Below are 20,639 nucleotides of genomic sequence, written 5' to 3' on the forward strand. Positions count from 1 at the left end.
GACTACAACTAAGAAAGTTGCGGGCTTCACTTGCCCGGCCTTGAAAGCAGTAGCAACAGAAAATAGTTTGAACTCACTTCTCCATACTTTCCGGGATTTCTATAGGTCCTGCGTAGTATGCAGCGGTTTGGGCGAAGGAAGAAGGCTTGACATAATATGCAGCATTTTCGAAGCTTGTGGCTGTGGTTGGCCTTCAAGGGTATCCATCGACGATGTCCTTTCGGAGCTCCAACTTGTCTTTAGAGCTGTGACGCATGGTGCGTTGCGCGTAGCATTTGTGTTCCCGCTGGCACCATGTCGCACATTCAAGCGGTCTCGTAACAATGTTTATTCTGTGGTAGTCACCGCCTACTGACGGCTGTGCAGGCATACACATGCGCTTTTGTCAGGCAAAGGGGAGCACTAAGCAAACAAGAGGGAAAGGGAACTTATCAAATTTTGTTAACGTTACAATCAACCGATATCTTGGCCGCGAAGTTTGCAAGTCTTAAGGACTGTATCGAAACAGAGACACAAAGAGAGAAGCAAAGCTGGGAAAAATGGCACCCTTTTTTTCCTTGGAGAAGGCAGTGGCAGCACCGTCGAAGAACATCACTGAAACCAAACGTATACAATCTGGTGACCTGCTCCTAAAATGCACAAATCAAAAAAGACTGCGAGCACATCCTAAACACGCACGAGATGACGGGAAAGAAGATTTCAGCTTCTTTTCACAAAACCATCAACAGTTGCAGGGGCGTCATCTCAGTTTCAGAGCTGATTAACGTACCTGGGGAGGAAATCCTAGGAAATTAAGATCCGTAAGAATGGTGAATATATCACCGCGAGGAACATGGTATTGACTTTTGATAAGCCCAACTTACCTGACAAGTTAAAAGTAGGGTACCTTTCAGCAGATGTGCGACCGTACATTCCAAATCGCTTGCGCTGCATTCGTTGCAATCGATACGGGCATGCTGCTGATGCATGCCGGGGCTCTCCTCGTTGTGCACGGTGTGGTCATGCAGGCCACGACACAAAGGAGTGCAAGGGGACCGACCGTTGCGTCAACTGCACCGATGAGCACTCCTCATATTCACGATCTTGTCCAAAGTGGAAATAATGAGATGGAGATTCTGCGTGTCAAGGTTACCCGCACATCAGTTATCCAGAAGAAAGAAAAAAGGTATCACCATATTTCTTCAAGAAACCAAACATACACAGACTAAAGCACACACAAGTACATTACCGGACACGAATTTTCACGAATGTTGGAAACGTAAATGATCTTGCAGATATGTAGGATGTGTCGTGTTTTGCAATACAGTAGACCTATCTTAATCCGCAGCAGGCACATGCACTCAGGCGATGGAACTTGTTCAGAAAAGATAGTGTTGGGGGAACACGTACATCAGGAGGTGTTCCTTCAAAACATTTCCCACTGAAAACACTCCAGGCAGTTGCTGTTCAAATCCGTCTTCATGGGGTCCTAACTGTTTGTTTCCTTCCATGTTTCCTTGTTCCACCATCGGCTGTGGCAGATGGGAACACCCTAGAAAGTTTCTTTTTTTTTCATTTTACTGGGAGATCCTTTAGCCTGTCCGAAGCTAAGGATAAGGATAAGCAATGACTTGCCAACATCTTTCAATGCATGTCGTTCCTGGTGTATTCTGCTCATTCATCTGCCGCTTCGTGGCAGACCCGTGGGACAGTGTGACGAGCCAAGGACACCTTGCAGGCATATAAGATGGGATAGTGAAGACGTACTCACTCATACTGGAAGTCCAACCCAAGTTTCGTGTTGGAGGCCACGGCTCGATGTAAAAGCTGGGAAAACGCCTTGAAGTTCTTTCCCGCATACGTGACGTCATTCTTGGTGGTCCGCACTAAGACAAACAACACGTCGCACCGCCCTTTAGCGGGGGCCCTACTTTTGGGGTCCATGAAGACGCTACAAAGCAGAACTGTAGGACGCTTGTGCGCTGGAAAAGAGCATGGTACAAATTAACAATCACCACCTGACCGTAGCTAAGCTATTCACTCCTCGCCAACATTGTGCAATGCAACCAAAGTAATAGAAGACATATGATAACTAATAAGGTCACGCTGCCTCCTTGGCAAAGAAACAAACCGGAGCAACGTGGCTCTTTCTCGCTGTTTGTTAGCACTACGAGTAACCACTAACCAAATAAAGACGAGTACGGATGACATCGGTACGTCTCTCCATGTCATCGCGGGTTGCAAGAAAGGTGCGGGTATACCCGCAATACCAGCAGACGCAATGTCATCCCATTGTCATCCCTGTACTATACAGGTAGCAACATACAGCTAGTAACACATATACAGGTAGTAATGCATAACAGGTAGCAACACGCAGCACATAATATATGACGCATAATAAGACACAAGACACGCTAGAGGAGGCCATTCACTGGCCACGGAATGTAAATAGCTCGAGAGATTTCACGAGGCACAGCGAATGTGGTCACCACAACTCACGTTAAGGGCGCTCACAGTTGCATCATTTTTTGCGTCCCACAGAGAGCCTACCTCAGCGGCCAAGACGCCGGAACATGGTTACCCCCATCCTCGACAGCGTATGGAATACATTCTGCAGTAGCATGGTTTGCACAGACAAGATCAGACGTCTGCAAGAACTGCAACAGCAGTTACACAAAGAGGCGATGCACCATGCTCGCGCCCTTCTGGGTTTTTTTGGTCATGCTTGAGATGAATGTTTATTCTAGGGTTCCGCAAAAACAGTCACGCTCCCTTGATGTAAGTGTAGGTGCAGCAAATATATATATTTATATACCACCTGCTGGCACCTGTTGCGCTTATCGTCTACCATCTCTACCGTGTGCCCGCAGACAAGAAAAGGGACCGCCCCTGAAAAAAGGGGAGTCAAGTAGTACCTTTTCCGGAACGATGCAAACACAGCGCATGCCGGGGACAGAGGACGTTGACACATTTTCAGATTCGCTTGAGCTGAGGGTACGTACATCACACTTTTTTTTTTTCGTGTTTGTCGGTCGAAACAACCGCTATGTCAGAGTAGTGGTACTTCCAAATATAACTAGCCAACTTACCTGGTGCAAATTATAAACAACATTTTGGTAACAAACCGGAAGCGGTGCAGAAAGGCACGATTATTTAATGACTATTTCTGCGTTGCCTTTCTGCACCGCTTTCGGTTTTTTTACCGCTTTCGGTTTTTTCGGTTTTTTTTGGCGGCTGGGCGAAAATATCTGGCATGGCGTCTAGCAGTGCTTCCGACGCTGAGCGAAATTTGCTCCATGGAGGTTGGCCTTTACGCGTGATACGCTGTGCTTCCGTTTTCGCACGATATTCGTCTGGATGCGTCGTACGTCGCAATGTGAATACGATTTCCCCATGCTCCGAGATGAAGCAACTCAGCATGTACGTACACTCAAGCGTTTCCGTGGATGCACTCCGAAAGCGAACTGAAAAACAAGAACGAAAGGTTCGGTAAGGGCACGTTGAACCGGATTGTGGCGTCTCACATGACGTAGATGTTACCAATACCCCTGTCACACGTCAAATTGAATGCCATTCCTTTGTATCACGTCAAGGTACACGGAGAAATAGAATGTCACTCGTAAATGGCGTCACTATCGATGAGATGTCAGAGTACAAGGTGAAAGCTTTGTGAGAAGGAGTTGCTCGAAAAGTGTACCGAAAGGCATAAGGCATTGTAGAACATGTTTCAACAACACATAGCAACAAGCACAAAATGATCCAGGAGAGCACACGCGCGCGCATTGCCGGCGCGGATTCGTAGCGGCGTCGTGTTGAGCCGGAATCGCGGCGGCTGGGCGAAAATATCTGGCATGGCGTCTAGCAGTGCTTCCGACGCTGAGCGAAATTCGCTCCATGGAGGTTGGCCTTTACGCGTGATACGCTGTGCTTCCGTTTTCGCACGATATTCGTCTGGATGCGTCGTACGTCGCAATGTGAATACGATTTCCCCATGCTCCGAGATGAAGCAACTCAGTATGTACGTACACTCAAGCGTTTCCGTGGATGCACTCCGAAAGCGAACTGAAAAACAAGAACGAAAGGTTCGGTAAGGGCACGTTGAACCGGATTGTGGCGTCTCACATGACGTAGATGTTACCAATACCCCTGTCACACGTCAAATTGAATGCCATTCCTTTGTATCACGTCAAGGTACACGGAGAAATAGAATGTCACTCGTAAATGGCGTCACTATCGATGAGATGTCAGAGTACAAGGTGAAAGCTTTGTGAGAAGGAGTTGCTCGAAAAGTGTACCGAAAGGCATAAGGCATTGTAGAACATGTTTCAACAACACATAGCAACAAGCACAAAATGATCCAGGAGAGCACACGCGCGCGCATTGCCGGCGCGGATTCGTAGCGGCGTCGTGTTGAGCCGGAATCGCGGCGGCTGGGCGAAAATATCTGGCATGGCGTCTAGCAGTGCTTCCGACGCTGAGCGAAATTCGCTCCATGGAGGTTGGCCTTTACGCGTGATACGCTGTGCTTCCGTTTTCGCACGATATTCGTCTGGATGCGTCGTACGTCGCAATGTGAATACGATTTCCCCATGCTCCGAGATGAAGCAACTCAGTATGTACGTACACTCAAGCGTTTCCGTCGATGCACTCCGAAAGCGAACTGAAAAACAAGAACCAAAGGTTCGGTAAGGGCACGTTGAACCGGATTGTGACGTCTCACATGACGTAGATGTTACTAATACCCCTGTCACACGTAAAATTGAATGCCATTCGTTTGTATCACGTCAAGCTACACGGAGAAATAGAATGTCACTCGTAAGTGGCGTCACTATCGATGAGATGTCAGAGTACAAGGTGAAAGCTTTGTGAAAAGGAGTTGCTCGAAAAGTGTACCGAAAGGCATATTGCATTGTAGAACATGTTTCAACAACACATAGCAACAAGCACAAAATGATCCAGGAGAGGACACGCGCGCATTGCCGGCGCGGACTCGTAGCGGCGTCGTGTTGAGCCGGAATCGCGGCGGCTGGGCGAAAATATCTGGCATGGCGTCTAGCAGTGCTTCCGACGCTGAGCGAAATTTGAGGAGGTTGGCCTTTACGCGTGATACGCTGTGCTTCCGTTTTCGCACGATATTCGTCTGGATGCGTCGTACGTCGCAATGTGAATACGATTTCCCCATGCTCCGAGATGAAGCAACTCAGTATATACGTACATAGCGTTTCCGTGGATGCACTTTGAAAGCGAACTGAAAAACAAGAACCAAAGGTTCGGTAAGGGCACGTTGAACCGGATTGTGGCGTCTCACATGACGTAGATGTTACTAATACCCATGTCACACGTCAAATTGAATGCCATTCGTTTGTATCACGTCAAGCTACACGGAGAAATAGAATGTCACTCGTAAGTGGCGTCACTATCGATGAGATGTCAGAGTACAAGGTGAAAGCTTTGTGAAAAGGAGTTGCTCGAAAAGTGTACCGAAAGGCATATTGCATTGTAGAACATGTTTCAACAACACATAGCAACAAGCACAAAATGATCCAGGAGAGGACACGCGCGCATTGCCGGCGCGGACTCGTAGCGGCGTCGTGTTGAGCCGGAATCGCGGCGGCTGGGCGAAAATATCTGGCATGGCGTCTAGCAGTGCTTCCGACGCTGAGCGAAATTTGAGGAGGTTGGCCTTTACGCGTGATACGCTGTGCTTCCGTTTTCGCACGATATTCGTCTGGATGCGTCGTACGTCGCAATGTGAATACGATTTCCCCATGCTCCGAGATGAAGCAACTCAGTATATACGTACATAGCGTTTCCGTGGATGCACTTTGAAAGCGAACTGAAAAACAAGAACCAAAGGTTCGGTAAGGGCACGTTGAACCGGATTGTGGCGTCTCACATGACGTAGATGTTACTAATACCCATGTCACACGTCAAATTGAATGCCATTCGTTTGTATCACGTCAAGCTACACGGAGAAATAGAATGTCACTCGTAAGTGGCGTCACTATCGATGAGATGTCAGAGTACAAGGTGAAAGCTTTGTGAAAAGGAGTTGCTCGAAAAGTGTACCGAAAGGCATATTGCATTGTAGAACATGTTTCAACAACACATAGCAACAAGCACAAAATGATCCAGGAGAGGACACGCGCGCATTGCCGGCGCGGACTCGTAGCGGCGTCGTGTTGAGCCGGAATCGCGGCGGCTGGGCGAAAATATCTGGCATGGCGTCTAGCAGTGCTTCCGACGCTGAGCGAAATTTGAGGAGGTTGGCCTTTACGCGTGATACGCTGTGCTTCCGTTTTCGCACGATATTCGTCTGGATGCGTCGTACGTCGCAATGTGAATACGATTTCCCCATGCTCCGAGATGAAGCAACTCAGTATATACGTACATAGCGTTTCCGTGGATGCACTTTGAAAGCGAACTGAAAAACAAGAACCAAAGGTTCGGTAAGGGCACGTTGAACCGGATTGTGGCGTCTCACATGACGTAGATGTTACTAATACCCATGTCACACGTCAAATTGAATGCCATTCGTTTGTATCACGTCAAGCTACACGGAGAAATAGAATGTCACTCGTAAGTGGCGTCACTATCGATGAGATGTCAGAGTACAAGGTGAAAGCTTTGTGAAAAGGAGTTGCTCGAAAAGTGTACCGAAAGGCATATTGCATTGTAGAACATGCTTCAACAAGCACAAAATGATCCAGGACAGGACACGCGCATTGCCGGTGCGGATTCGTAGCGGCGTCGTGTTGAGCCGGAATCGCTGCGGCTGGGCGAAAATATCTCGCATGGCGTCTAGCAGTGCTTCCGACGCTGAGCGAAATTCGCTCCATGGAGGTTGGCCTTTACGCGTGATACGCTGTGCTTCCGTTTTCGCACGATATTCGTCTGGATGCGTCGTACGTCGCAATGTGAATACGATTTCCCCATGCTCCGAGATGAAGCAACTCAGTATATACGTACACTCCAGAGTTTCCGTAGACGCACTCCGAAAGCGCACTGAAAAACAAGAACCAAAGGTTCGGTAAGGGCACGTTGAACCGGATTGTGGCGTCTCACATGACGTAGATGTTACTAATACCCCTGTCACACGTCAAATTGAATGCCATTCGTTTGTATCACGTCAAGCTACACGGAGAAATAGAATGTTACTCGTAAGTGGCATCACTATCGATGAGATGTCAGAGTACAAGGTGAAAGCTTTGTGAAAACGAGTTGCTCGAAAAGTGTACCGAAAGGCATATTGCATTGTAGAACATGCTTCAACAAGCACAAAATGATCCAGGACAGGACACGCGCATTGCCGGTGCGGATTCGTAGCGGCGTCGTGTTGAGCCGTAATCGCTGCGGCTGGGCGAAAATATCTCGCATGGCGTCTAGCAGTGCTTCCGACGCTGAGCGAAATTCGCTCCATGGAGGTTGGCCTTTACGCGTGATACGCTGTGCTTCCGTTTTCGCACGATATTCGTCTGGATGCGTCGTACGTCGCAATGTGAATACGATTTCCCCATGCTCCGAGATGAAGCAACTCAGTATGTGCGTACACTCAAGCGTTTCCGTCGATGCGCTCCGAAACCGAACTGAAAAACAAGAACCAAAGGTTCGGTAAGGGCACGTTGAACCGGATTGTGGCGTCTCACATGACGTAGACGTTACCAATACCCCTGTCACACGTCAAATTGAATGTCATTCCTTTGTATCACGTCAAGGTACACGGAGAAACAGAATGTCACTCGTAAATGGCGTCACTATCGATGAAATGTCAGAGTACAAGGTGAAAGCTTTGTGAAAAGGAGTTGCTCGAAAAGTGTACCGAAAGGCATATTGCATTGTAGAACATGTTTCCCCACGATTTCCCCCTGCTCCGAGATGAAGCAACTCAGTATATACGTACACCCGGGCCTCGCCCATCACCCGAAAATGACAGCACCAGAGTTCCTCCTGCAAACACACTATTGTCACGGACGGAAAGAGACAAGCGAGGCGGCGAATAATCGGCGAAAGCTTTATTCAGCTGCTGTGACGTTGTGATGTACTTTATTTTATTTTACGTGATATTCGAAACATACATACGTCTTAATATACATTTAACTACTTCATAAGCCAGTTGGAATGTATTGCATATTTGCCGTTCCCACGAAATGGCCAGCACCTGTTACAGTACCAATTGACACAAGGTGAGGCCGGATTCCCCGAAGAGCTGTGACAACGAGAGCAACCGCAAGACCATTGATGTATAAGCTTCAATACGGCGTGTCACTTTTACGGAGGGTCTGGTCTCTCAAAACAGGAAACGAGCGACCCACTTCTCAACGAATGAAAGGCGCAGCCGCTGTATGCACGGCCACCTTTGTATTTGTTAATCCTGCTCGCCTTTACTAGGGAGTATAACCCTTTCGCTGTCAGTCCGTGGAATTGATTTGCCTTTGTGCCATTAAGCGGGGAGGGATGTGGAAGAACTTGCTTCGGATAACGTGCACTATGTTAACACGTATTCATCCTATTCATATTCCAAATTTCCGAAATAACGATGTGCATGACAAATGTGCAAGATGGAGGAGCTGTTTGCAACCTGTTGACATGTCATGTGCCTTATTGTTGCTCAGAGGTCAGGATCCGCCAGCTTGCGCGCACTGCGGTGACAGAAAGACTGTCTTGCACGTGCTGGCATCCCGCCCTCATTTCGAACGCCAACGCCAACAGTATTTCACCGCATTTTACAGGTATTATGTCCCATTACACCCAGCCCTTCTACTGGGTGACACTCCTCTTGTGCCGTTTGATAATGTCATCCAATTTTTGACCACGTGTGGGTTACTTAGTCAGATGCAGATGTTAAGCATTGCTCCGCTTTTATCCAATATCACCGAACTCCTCATGTAAATATCTCATCCTGGATCACCTCATCGCTCAGACTTGTAGATAGCTTTTAACTGCCATACTCGCTTGTTATCGTCATTCTCTCTCTCCTATCCTGGTCCATCTCATCGCTCATACCTGTAGAGAGCTTTTAACTACCACACACACTCTCTCACATCATCTCTCCACACCACCACACACTCACCATAGTTTTGGCGCTCTATGGCCTTTGCTGCCTTTGTGCCATTAAACCCATAATCTCTCTCTCTTCGGTGCGATGTACAGTGCGATCAACGGATGCTATTTACAAATCTGTGTTTCCTACTGTGTTGAAACGGAGTAGTTTGTATCTGAGAGCCATAGTGAAACACAGGCAGCCAAGGACAGACTTTTGATGCCCTCGAGAAACATGGCAACACATTGCAGGGACTCTGGATGCTGCCTAAATTTCCAGAACACAGAGCTTAAGGCAGCGGTTAAAGAACAACTGGTTAAAGAAATCCAAGACAGTTGCATGTGTAAGCAGCCCGCTGTTGGATTTGCTTTTGTCCGAGATACGTTATCTCAAAGGGGACGCACGGGCACACTCAGAATGATACTAAAGCTGCCTGTGAAATAGAATGAGGAGATGGGGAGATGAGGGGGGGATTTTTCTTGTCTGTTATTTTATTGGTTAAATTATCACTATATACGAGGGTGATTCTATAACTTTCCGGCCCGAGGTAGAAAATGCGCGCGAATTTGAAAATGCGATTAAGCACGCGTGGTGCCTTCTGTTGGAGGGCCGGAGCACCACCCTCAACCCTCTCCATGCTTTTGTGGGTTGGAGAGCGGCATTTCAAACAGCCAGGGTGCACTCTTTAGTTAAAATGGAAAAAAATCGAGTATCGCGCTGTCATAAAATTTTTGACAAAAGAGGAACTTTCGCCTAAAGAAATTAAAGGGCGACTAGACAACGTGTACAGGGAAGCCTCTCCGTCGTACACAACGGTAAAAGACAGGGCCAAGCAGAATTGACTGATGCGGGAGTCCATTGAAGATGATCCACGCGATGGTCGTCCAGTGGAAGTGGTGAACAAGAAAATTTGTCTCTTGTCGAGGAGGAAGTGCTGAGCGACAGGCGTCTGAAGGCCTTTCACATGAAAAAGGTCAGTGCGAGATGGGTGCCACGACTTCTCTCGTCAGTTCAAAGGCAACAGCGCGTCGTCTGTGCCAAAGAGTTTTTGGACCTCTGTCAAGAGAACGAAGAAGAAATATTGAAGTCAGTTGTCACGGGGGATGAGACTATGATGCTCTACTATGATCCCCTTTCGAAAGACGCTGATGGAATGGCGCAAACCAGGAGAAGCACCCCCAACAAAAGCCAAGGTCACACAATCCACAAAGAAGACCATGGCAACAATATTTTGGGATTGTCACTGGATCCTCATCATCAACTTCAAAGAGAGGAACACCACAGTGAATGCGACTTATTATGCTTCACTCCTGCACCGAGTGCGAGACGCCATCAAGGAAAAGAGGCGCGGCAGGTTGAGTCGAGGTGTCCGGTTGCTCCAGGACAATGCCCCTGTCCACAAAGCTTCTGTTACCAAGGCTGCACTGAAGGAGTGAAGAAATCTACCACCCAGCCTACAGTCCAGACTTGGCACCGAGTGACTACTTCCTGTTCTCAAATTTGAAGAGGGATCTCAAAGGACGGAGATTTCAAAACGATAGTGAGGTGCAAGAGGCAGTTTTCCAGCGTTTTGCAGACAAAACTGCATGTCAAAAGTGCATTGAAGTTAAGGGTGACTATGTCGAAAAGTGATACACTTGTTTTGTCTCTGACTATTTAAAGTTGGTCGGGCCGGAAACTTATGGAACCACCCTCATATGTGTATATTCCAGAGTCTGCTAATAAATATATCAGGTGAGAGCTACCAGTCGCATTGTAGATGTCTCATCCTGTCGTTGGCTGCTTGTGTTTCACTATTTCACTATGGTTATGCTTGCCGTTGCCAAAAACAGAAAACAAAAAAAGACCATAGAAAAACACGAAACGAGCGACCTAAAAAGCTGCCTGTTCTAGTGCTCACATGGAGGCTATGCAATGAGGTAACATGTTCCATTCATGAATTGTGCATAGTAGTACATATCACAATGGCAACTGATTATTCAGATTTTTCTTAAAGTATTTTTGTTTTTTTGCGCTTTGTTTGCACAGTCTATTATTGGAGCTGTATGTGATTCCCCTCTTGAGATACTGCAAGACTGCTGATGCTGTTTGTTAATTTTGAAACTGTACTGTGCTGAGGTACAAAAAGGTAATTGTCATATCTGCATTTGAGTACATAGGGATAATTTGTAAGTTTTTCCTTTCCCTGTCGACATTAATATTTGCACCAGGTCACAACATTGTTGATTGATGGAAAATGTAAATATATTTATTTGGTTGTCAAACAATGCACAAATGTCTTCTAGGGAGATATTCCCTATTCCCTGTTCACCAGACCAGGAAAAGTCTGCGAAAAAAGGAAAAAAGACGAAGAGGCACAATGATGGTAGTCTAGCATTGCTTTTTGCCACTTCACATATATTCACTGTTCGTCTGCGCATAAAAAATTCCGTATGCAGCCACACATATGGTTCAGAAGATTAATTAGATGATGTCCAAATGATTGACAAGCATCTAGACTACAACAAACACTTTCGCCATTAGAATACGTCAAAGGTGGTATGCACGACAATTCCGTCATCACATCGATCTCGATGAATGAAAATACGATGAGATTCGCCTTGACAGGGAACGAAGGACGTTTAACCCACAGGCCCAAAATTGATGGCAGATAACTGACGAGCATCTAGACAACAACAAACACTTTCGCCATTAGAGCACGTCAAAGCGCGACATGCACATGCTGCGATCTTCAGACGATGCCAGCGGCGGGCCCAGGCACCCTCGGTAGCCTATACTGGAGTACCAGATTGATGATATATTGAAATACAATTTGTTGGGATACGTTCGTTAGGTGTAGTGTGGCTGAACTCGTCTGTAACGGTGACGGGAATATGTCTTTGCAATTAACAGGTACGGCTACAACAAGTCAAAGGTATCAGTTCCTGACATCCCTCCCTGCCAAATATTGTGTTTGTCGTCTATTTAATGTGAGGAACTGTCAAATACACATGATTTCTTTTTCACGACCTAAAACACCATATCCCCAGATCACATGGGGTGTAAAAAGGGTGTATAGAACGTAAACACCTTTTTCAACACCTCTTAATGATCGACGTGAGATAAAATGTGGTGTATGTGGTGTGGTGTGGAGATAGCTCGAAGAAACAGAACTCTTACACGACAATGCTGTCTCAGACGATAATGCCTTTACGAGCAGCTAAGTAAGCTTTTGTTCTGGTCTCCAAGGCCATGCCCTAAGTCAGCGGTCCAAGAAAGTAAAGAGGAGAGAGGAACCAGCAGTACAGCGATGAAAGTCACTGAAAAGGTTAGCCAGCTGTAGGGATCGAACCCACATCTTCTGGATTGCCGGTCCAGGGCTCTACCAATTGAGCTAAGCTAACACGCCTCTCCAGCGACTTTCGGGGTGCGTCATCTGAAGGGACGACAAACCAGCCACTCACTCTCACTCACCCTCCTTTCACTCTTACATTTTTGCTCGCTCATACACACATTCATACGACGGAAATCGACGCAAGCGGCACCTGTTGAACAAGAGATAAACTGATGTTCTGAGGCTGGAACGACATAGAAGGGACAGATACAAACAAAGCCTCAAATTGCCTAAGAAATCAACGATGAAAGATGAAAGTCACTGAAAAGGTTAGCCAGCTGTAGGGATCGAACCCACATCTTCTGGATTGCACATCTTCTGATTCGGCAATCCAGAAGATGTGGGTTCGATCCCTACAGCTGGCTAACCTTTTCAGTGACTTTCATCTTCATCGTTGATTTCTTAGGCAATTTGAGGCTTTGTTTGTATCTGTCCCTCCTATGTCGTTCCAGCCTCAGAACATCAGTTTATCTCTTGTTCAGCAGTACAGTGCGCACGAGCAAGCTTAATCGGCCGAAGGATACGGTCCGCGGGGTGTTGCTTTCACGTCACCAGATGGCAGCACAGAATGACGTGTTTTGGACGGGTTTCGCTGGGCTTCGGTCGGTGTTTACGCGTACTCACATGTCATGTTTTTTTTTTATAAAAACAAAGTGGCAGACATGTAAATTTGGTGTCTACCGATTCCTGAAATATTTCGAGAGAAAGTAAATTCAAAGTTTGTTTTGAAATGGCTATAGAAGTTTAATAAAAACTTGTTCAAAATACATACGAAATGTATGATAAACCGAATAACATTATTCTCTTCATCCCTTCTTCCTCTTTATGGTGAAACCACGCGCGTCAAAATCTGCGCGGTGGTTACCGAGAAAAAGCATAAAAACTATTCCATAGGATACATTGGGACGGAGAGCTGGTATGCTCTCTTAATTGCCCTTAGCATTAGAGCGCGTGAAAGGCGCGCGTATTTGGTTCCGTTGCCACATCGATCTCGATAAATGAGAATTCGACGAGTTTGTCCTCGACGAGGCAACACACTGAACGAAGTTTAAGCCACAGGTCCAAATTTTGTAGTAAATGATTGACAAGCAACCCAATTACAGCAAACACGCGTGGCACTGTGCAAAGCGGGGATTCCTGTCACCGTGAAGTCGGAGCACAATTGAAGTGATCCGCTACTCATATATTAAGCGCACAGGCGATCGCAGAGCCGACTAAATCAGACCGAACAGCCATGCAGTAAGACATATCGCCCAGTACGGCATTATTAAACGAAAATTCTGATGTCGCCCTGCCGTTACTCTCATAACTCCCTTCACACACAAAAAAAAAAAGAGAAAGGAAAAAACAAATCTAAGCAGCCCGTGGATCAAACCAAGGTGCTCGAAAGCCAATATCTACACCATTGAGCCAACACCAATGCTTGTTTTTTCATTAGGAATATGGAATATGTCCTCCAGGAAAAAACTAACGCTCTTCCGCTTCCATTAGACTTGTACGCAATCAAGGGCCTCTCACAGCCATACATATATGGGCATTTCTCTCTAAAGCTTTCAACACAACCGGTTGGAATGCATTGCTCCTATGGGGTTTATTCACATGACGTCATCCGTAGGAGACCGCCACTGTCTCAAGCAGGCAGATGTACTGCCACCGGCCGCCATATTGTAGGTCCCATCCAAGCAGTCGCCCATATCGCACTCACCATATATTTGGTGTTCCAAAGTGTATGATTTCTAGCTGTATGTTTTCGACGTTAATAGTCATCCAAACAACATATGGCAGAGAACGAATGCGGGAACATAACTTGGAGGGACCTGAAGTGTGGCGACGAGGTGAAGTCAGTGAATAAACCCTATACAGGGCGGCGAGTACGCCGGTCAATTCTGGGAATGAGTCTGGCCTGACACGTTGCGAAAGCATTGCGTTCATCTTGCACATTTTGTCTAATATGACAGGGCACACCCGTGCCGGCATGCACAGCTGCATAGCGGCACATCTCGCTGCGGATTACTGCAGGCACGGTACCACGGTTGATAGTCGCGCTACGCCCTGGGTGTACAACATCAACACCGCTCCTCCGGTATATACCAACATTCCAGTACGATGCGCAGTTCTCGCAAAATGTGCACAGAACTGAAGGAACGTTTCCTGATTTGTTCACAACCCAGGTGGATCTGCTTCAGCATGAGTTTAGTGATCGGCTGAGTTTACTGGAGGTATGGACCGTATAATGAGAGCAGACACTTACGAATGAAGGAGCCGGACACTCCCATGGAGATGGGAGTGTTCGGCTCCTTCATTCGTACTGTCATCCGGTCGTACTGTCCTGTAGACAGAGTACGAAGGCTTAGCAAATGCTAGGGTGGGCGGCATCGATACGTGCACCAAAAACTAGACTGAAATGAATGAATGAATGAATAGAAATGAATCAGCCGCAATCTCTTGGCGCGCCATGTATTTGAAGCGCAACCATAGGCTGAACGGCGAAGGTGAACTGAGCCGACTTCACCTCTACGTCGCTACCACATATCCCTACGTCAGCCCCTTCTCCGGCGGACCCTTCCTTCACTCAATTCTACCATGTGGTCGCGGCGCTAGCTCAGGCCACGGAGGTCAGGGACCTGGCCTCCACCCCGCCGCTGTCATAAGACTCCGTCAAGGGAAATCTCATTCGCCCAAGTATTTCAAATGCCCATTAAGAAGGGCTTGGAAATCGCACCCCGTCAGTTATTCCGTCGTATGGGCCAGCAGCTCACTGATTGACCTGATACTCCACCAACTACATCTTCACCAACGAATGTTTCCATACTCTTGGCTGTCACTGGTAATATGAACCTCGCTAATCTCTAATCTCGTCTACCGAGTTTTGCAATTGGCTCCTTGTTGGCACACCCCTTCGTCCCTTTTGCGCCATTGAACCCATAATCTCTCTCTCTCTCTCTCCCATTCTCGATTCATCAATCAGATAGAGACACTGCAGGTGGAAGTTGTGGCTCTACGACGCAGTTCTTCCACACTTCACGTACCTCTGCACAGGTTTATGAAGGTTCTTTATGACTGACTAGGTTGAATGACGAAGGTGAACTAAGGCTGGCCAGCGCTGTCAAACATTGCGCGCCGGAAGACTATGGTTGAAGATACAATTGTACAGCTCGAATCAGAGTTAAATTGAACGTCATTCAGTTCTGCGGACCCTGGCGATGCTCAGTAGAACGAACGGCGGAGGGTGTTAATGACTCTCGTCTCGTCTCGTGGCGCTGCCAAAGTGACTCTTCCCGCTTCGCAGGCTGAAGCGGTGCTCAACTTTGACCCGAGCTGGACTTCGTATCATAGGTATATGTTATCGCTGTACCAGAGCCTTTGCTTTGCAATAGGCACGCCCACCTGAGAAGGCGAGCTAGGTTGGCACGCACGCTCTGGTCTTTTATATCTGAGCCGTATTTCGTGACGACTCCTATGGCTGACCCTTCGGTGAGCAGCCTCTGCGTGGTCTGAAAGAGTTACCTTGGTTAGTCCTAGTTATGTTGATGGTCCTGTGATACCATAGAGACGCGATACTGCCTCATGGCCATCCTGCTTCATGGCCTGGCATGCCTCATAGCCATCGCGTCTGTGTTGCATATAATGGGTGGGGAACGGTTTACTTTAGTTTATTAGCTTGGTGGGTGCGAAACAGCATGTTTATTCGCACTGTCTGAAAACGCAGGTATACGGGTATAATAATGCATATATTATTATACAGGTATATATTACCTGTATACATATATATATATATATATGTATATATATATATATATATACATATATATATACATATTATATGCAGGTATATAATAACGCATATAATGCGGGTATACCTGCACTTTACCCAGGGCAATACAAATTTCCATTGGTCACCGCGCGCGGGAGCCGTGCGGAATGCGCGAGCGGTGTATTTTCTCCTTTGCGTGACACCCTAGCGGCGGGCGCAAGCGGGCTCATTCACTCGTTCAGAGGAGTGCGCCTCAAGCAATCCAAACCACTTCGCGAGCAGATTCAAGTGGTATCGAAACTACCGTTGTGTGTCTCAACGAGCCCACTCGCCCAACCCTCTAAGCAGAGATCGACTCCCCATCTCATCCCATAATCATCTCACACCACCGCACACTCACTATAGTCTTCGCGCTCCATGGCATTTGCTGCCTTTGTGCCATTAAACCCATAATCTCTCTCTCTCTCACCTATAGAGGCGACACTGTCGCCTTTCTAGTGCGGGCAATGTTCGGAGTCTTTTCTGTAATTCTTGTGTATATTCACCGGAAGACCACGCGTGCCGGTACTGTTCGGTTTCCCAATGCTCCATCTACTGCACTGAACGCGTAATAAACGTGTAAAAGCAGACGACGCATCCACACTACGGTAGGTACGAAAATGAGGCGGACTTTTGGTATTCGAGCAAGTGTGGCGCACAACAAATGAACAGAGAGCGTTTCCGCTTGTGGGAGGCTCTGTAGGTGTGACGCGACCCAATTATTCCTATGAGGGGGCTCTGCACACGCAGCCCGTTCAGCACGCTACGATCACACCTCTCCGTTCCGAAACTGTGGAATACAGGAGACTGTGAAACCGAATCCGGAATGCTTCACTTTGCGGTGCACAGGATCATCCAATGCACAGCTGAGTAGACGCAGTCAATTCTGGACAGGTTGCTCGCACGTTAGTCTTCGTCGTGCCATGTGGTGCCATGTGGTAGTTACAAAATGACAGGTTTGTCACCTTTATGCTTCTTCCCCCATGCCTCCGAACCAGTGAACTCGCTCACTTTCGCCTCCCGCTAGGGTGTAACGCCGTTGAGAGCACTGTGCATTCGCCCCCGCGAATCCAAAGCTAGCTATAATCCAAAATATAGTGCTGTGTATACGTATAGTGCCATAGTGCTATCTATAATCTAAAATCGAAATAGCCGGAGTCTGGCAAGGCGTGGTAAGGCACCATGGGCATCGCTTATTTGCGCTAAGCGATTTTCACCATGAAATATACGTACCCCAATGTAATCATGCAAGGAGCATCGCAATCAGTTAATATGCGCCGGTCAACAACAGAAATTCCTCCAGAGGCCAGTTTGCCACCTACACTGAATCCCTGACACCCTGAACGACCTCTGTGTATGCAGTGGGAGCGTTGCGCGCTGGCCCGCTACGTCCCAGCTTTTGGATATCCGTCAATTATACCGCCTTTACACACTAAGAAACTATAGGGCTTCAGAAGCAGCTGCGCAAGTGCAAGAGAACATTCCCGTGCCTGAAAGCCTCACAAGGGCAACAGGGATGTAAAGAACTATATACATGTCTCCCAGAGCAAAATGCAAGTCTGAAATGCACTTCCATTGCCAGGTCGGCTGTCTTCTGCTGCGCACTCATACTCAACAACAACAGGCAAGAAGGAACAAGGGAAGAGCACACCGGGAAGAGACCGCCGCGTATTAATGCATGAATATGCAATGTAAAAATCGAGTATCGCCCCTAAATTAATGTGAATGTTTCAGTTTTCGATCCCAGCATAAAAACAGAAAACGGGGTGTAGCCCACCCGAAGTCGTTTCGCGCTTCATTTACTCTGTGGAAGTCTAAGGAAACTGGTCCACACTAGACTCCGACAGAAAGGGAAAAAACAATCTTTACTGCGTGGTGCCACTTCGACACTGCCCAGAAAAGAACTGCCAGCTCGAGAGGGAAGAAGCAGTCCTCGAGGACCGTGACCATCGTTAGATGGCGGTGGCGCTACAGGCTCCCCCCTCTAGAAGCTCGGAGAGCGAGCACACAAAAAGAGTCTAAGGTCGAAGGCAGATAGGCGGCTTCGAGTCCCGGTGCACCCGGCGAGACGGGGAGGAAACCGGGGTCACGGGGGAGGGGACCGAAGAGACGGGAGCTGGAAACGCTGAGCCAGACGGAATGTCCATGTATGCGGGCTTAATGCGATCCGTGGAAACCACCTCGGAGCGCCCATTGATGAGGAGTGTGAAGGATTTCGGACGGTGACTTTGGACGAGGTAGGGACCGTCGTATGGGTTCTGCAGGGGCTGCCGATGACCGTCGTGGCGTACGAAGACATGTGTCGTGGTTGCCAGGTCGGGGTGCACGAAGACGCGACAATCGCATGAGGGTCGGTAAGACGGCGCCCGCAGGGTGGCACAGAATGAGGAGAGCCGGGTGGCAAAATCTTGCGGGTCGGGCAGGGGCTGAGTTGCGCCGGGAGCGAAGAATTCACCGGGGAGGCGAAGGGGGCCGCCGTACAGCAAATCTGCTGCGGAAGCACCGCAGTCTTTGATGGCGCTGCGGATACCAAGCAGAACCAGGGGCAAGTGCTCGGACCAACGTTCGGGAAACTCCGAGGTCTTAGGGCTGCCTTGAGCTGTCTATGGAGCCTCTCTACGAGCCCGTTAGAGCAGGGAATGGTATGCAGTGGTGAGACGGTGCTGGGCTCCCAGGAATCTGCATACCGCGGCGAAAAGGCGGGAAGTAAATTGGCGACCGCGGTCAGTGGTGATAGTGGCTGGTGCCCCGAACCGGGATACCCATGTGGTGAGAAATGCACCACAGACAGTAGGGGCGGTAATGTCGGGAATGGGGTAGGCTTCTGGCCATCGGGGAAAACCGGTCAACACATGTTAGAAGGTAGGTGTTACCCGAAGAAGGTGGAAGGGGATCGACGAGGTCGATGTGTATGTGCCGGAAACGGGCTTCGGGTAAGGGGAAGGCAGCGGAGGGCGACGACGTGTGACTGTGCACCTTGGCTCGTTGGTATGCTAGACATGTGCGGGTCCAGTGACGGACGTCCTTCTGCATGCTGGGCCACAGGAAACGGGTGGAGATGAGACGCTGCGTGGCTCGTATACCGGGGTGGGCGAGGCAGTGGAACGCGTCGAAGACCTGGCGTCGAAAGGCCTGAGGGACATAAGGCCTGGGCGTTCCCGTAGAAGTGTCACAGAGTAGGGGTTGAGTGCTGACAGGCAATGGTTGACAGGGCGTTCGCCGTCCGGGTGACCAGATGTGGAAGTCTAAGGAAACTGGTCCACACTAGACTCCGACAGAAAGGAAAAAAAAAACAATCTTTACTGCGTGGTGCCACTTCGACACTGCCCCGAAAAGAACTGCCAGCTCGAGAGGGAGGAAGCAGTCCTCGAGGACCGTGACCATCGTTACATGGCGGTGGCGCTACAACTCCATGCGTTTCATGCCATACTTGACAATCGTTCAATGGCCGACTGCATTTTTCTCGATTTTTCCAAATCGTTTCATAAGGACTCCAATCGGCCTCTACTTCTGAACTACGTATGATTGAATGGCAAATAGATTTGGTGTATCCTGACACACCGCAAACAATTTGTACAGCAAATGTTAACTCCGCCCTGCATACATTGACACACATTACTACGTTACAGTACACAACAGTACAGTACAGTACACAACCGCGGACGCAAGCGCCTGCGTTGTTGAGGAATGTAAATTGCTCGTTAGATTTCACGAGGCACAGCGAATGTGGACACCACAACTCTACCTGAATGATGCTCACCGTTGCCTCATTTTGTGCATCCCACTCGGAGCCCAGTTCAGCGTGTAAAACACCAACCACACTGACACCCATGCTCGACACGGCATTCAAAACTGCTGCAGGTAGCAGCTGTTTCAACTTTTGCAAGAACATCACAGCTTTCCTTCACATTCCATCACACCTTCCACATTTATTCTAAGGCTCCGCAAAAGCGGTTGCACTCCGTTAGTGTAGGCGTATAGGTACTCGCATATTCCACACACTGTGGCGGAACCAGGGACAAAAAAAAAAACAAGTTGACGAAGGCCCCTGGCACCTGCAGTATGGGCATCATAACACATCTTCGCTTTCCATCTCCATCTTCAAAGATATAGCAGCCTTTTCACACACCATATACATTTGTTTCAATTCATTCTCTCGATAATATCGTTCGCTCATATACTTCATAGCTGCACTCTATTGTTCACCAAACCGCGGCACGTTTTCAAATTCCTGTTTGATAGTGCACATACATCTGTACAAGGCGAAATACATTCAGTAGTCGTGCCATCTGATAATTTAAACTTTGTGTGCCAGTCGCGTGAGGCCAGGTTCGTAGTACAGTAGGCCTTCCTCTCTAATGTGAGCCCAGGCAAAAATCTGGACTGGTTCCGGAATGGTTCCAGTTGAACGTGAGTATTCCCACACTACGGTAGGTACGAAAATGAGGCGGAAT

At 48.1% G+C, this 20,639-nt stretch overlaps 1 long non-coding RNA gene across 2 annotated transcripts; it reads right to left on the reverse strand.

The window, feature by feature from the left end:
* Positions 1-441: 441 nt before the first annotated feature.
* Positions 442-19,987, reverse strand: LOC135373827 (uncharacterized). Of its 2 annotated transcripts, XR_010416608.1 has the most exons (9): positions 19,931-19,987; positions 6,949-6,984; positions 6,371-6,403; positions 4,604-4,639; positions 4,006-4,041; positions 3,408-3,443; positions 1,751-1,961; positions 864-1,115; positions 442-769 (listed from the first exon to the last, which is right to left on the reverse strand). It is a non-coding gene; the product is annotated as an uncharacterized LOC135373827 (long non-coding RNA). The 2 variants fall into 2 exon arrangements; XR_010416607.1 differs by having other exon boundaries at positions 442-1,115.
* Positions 19,988-20,639: the final 652 nt, after the last annotated feature.

The sequence above is a fragment of the Ornithodoros turicata genome, unplaced genomic scaffold (genome assembly GCF_037126465.1).
Source record: "Ornithodoros turicata isolate Travis unplaced genomic scaffold, ASM3712646v1 Chromosome32, whole genome shotgun sequence".
Lineage (NCBI taxonomy): Eukaryota > Metazoa > Arthropoda > Arachnida > Ixodida > Argasidae > Ornithodoros > Ornithodoros turicata.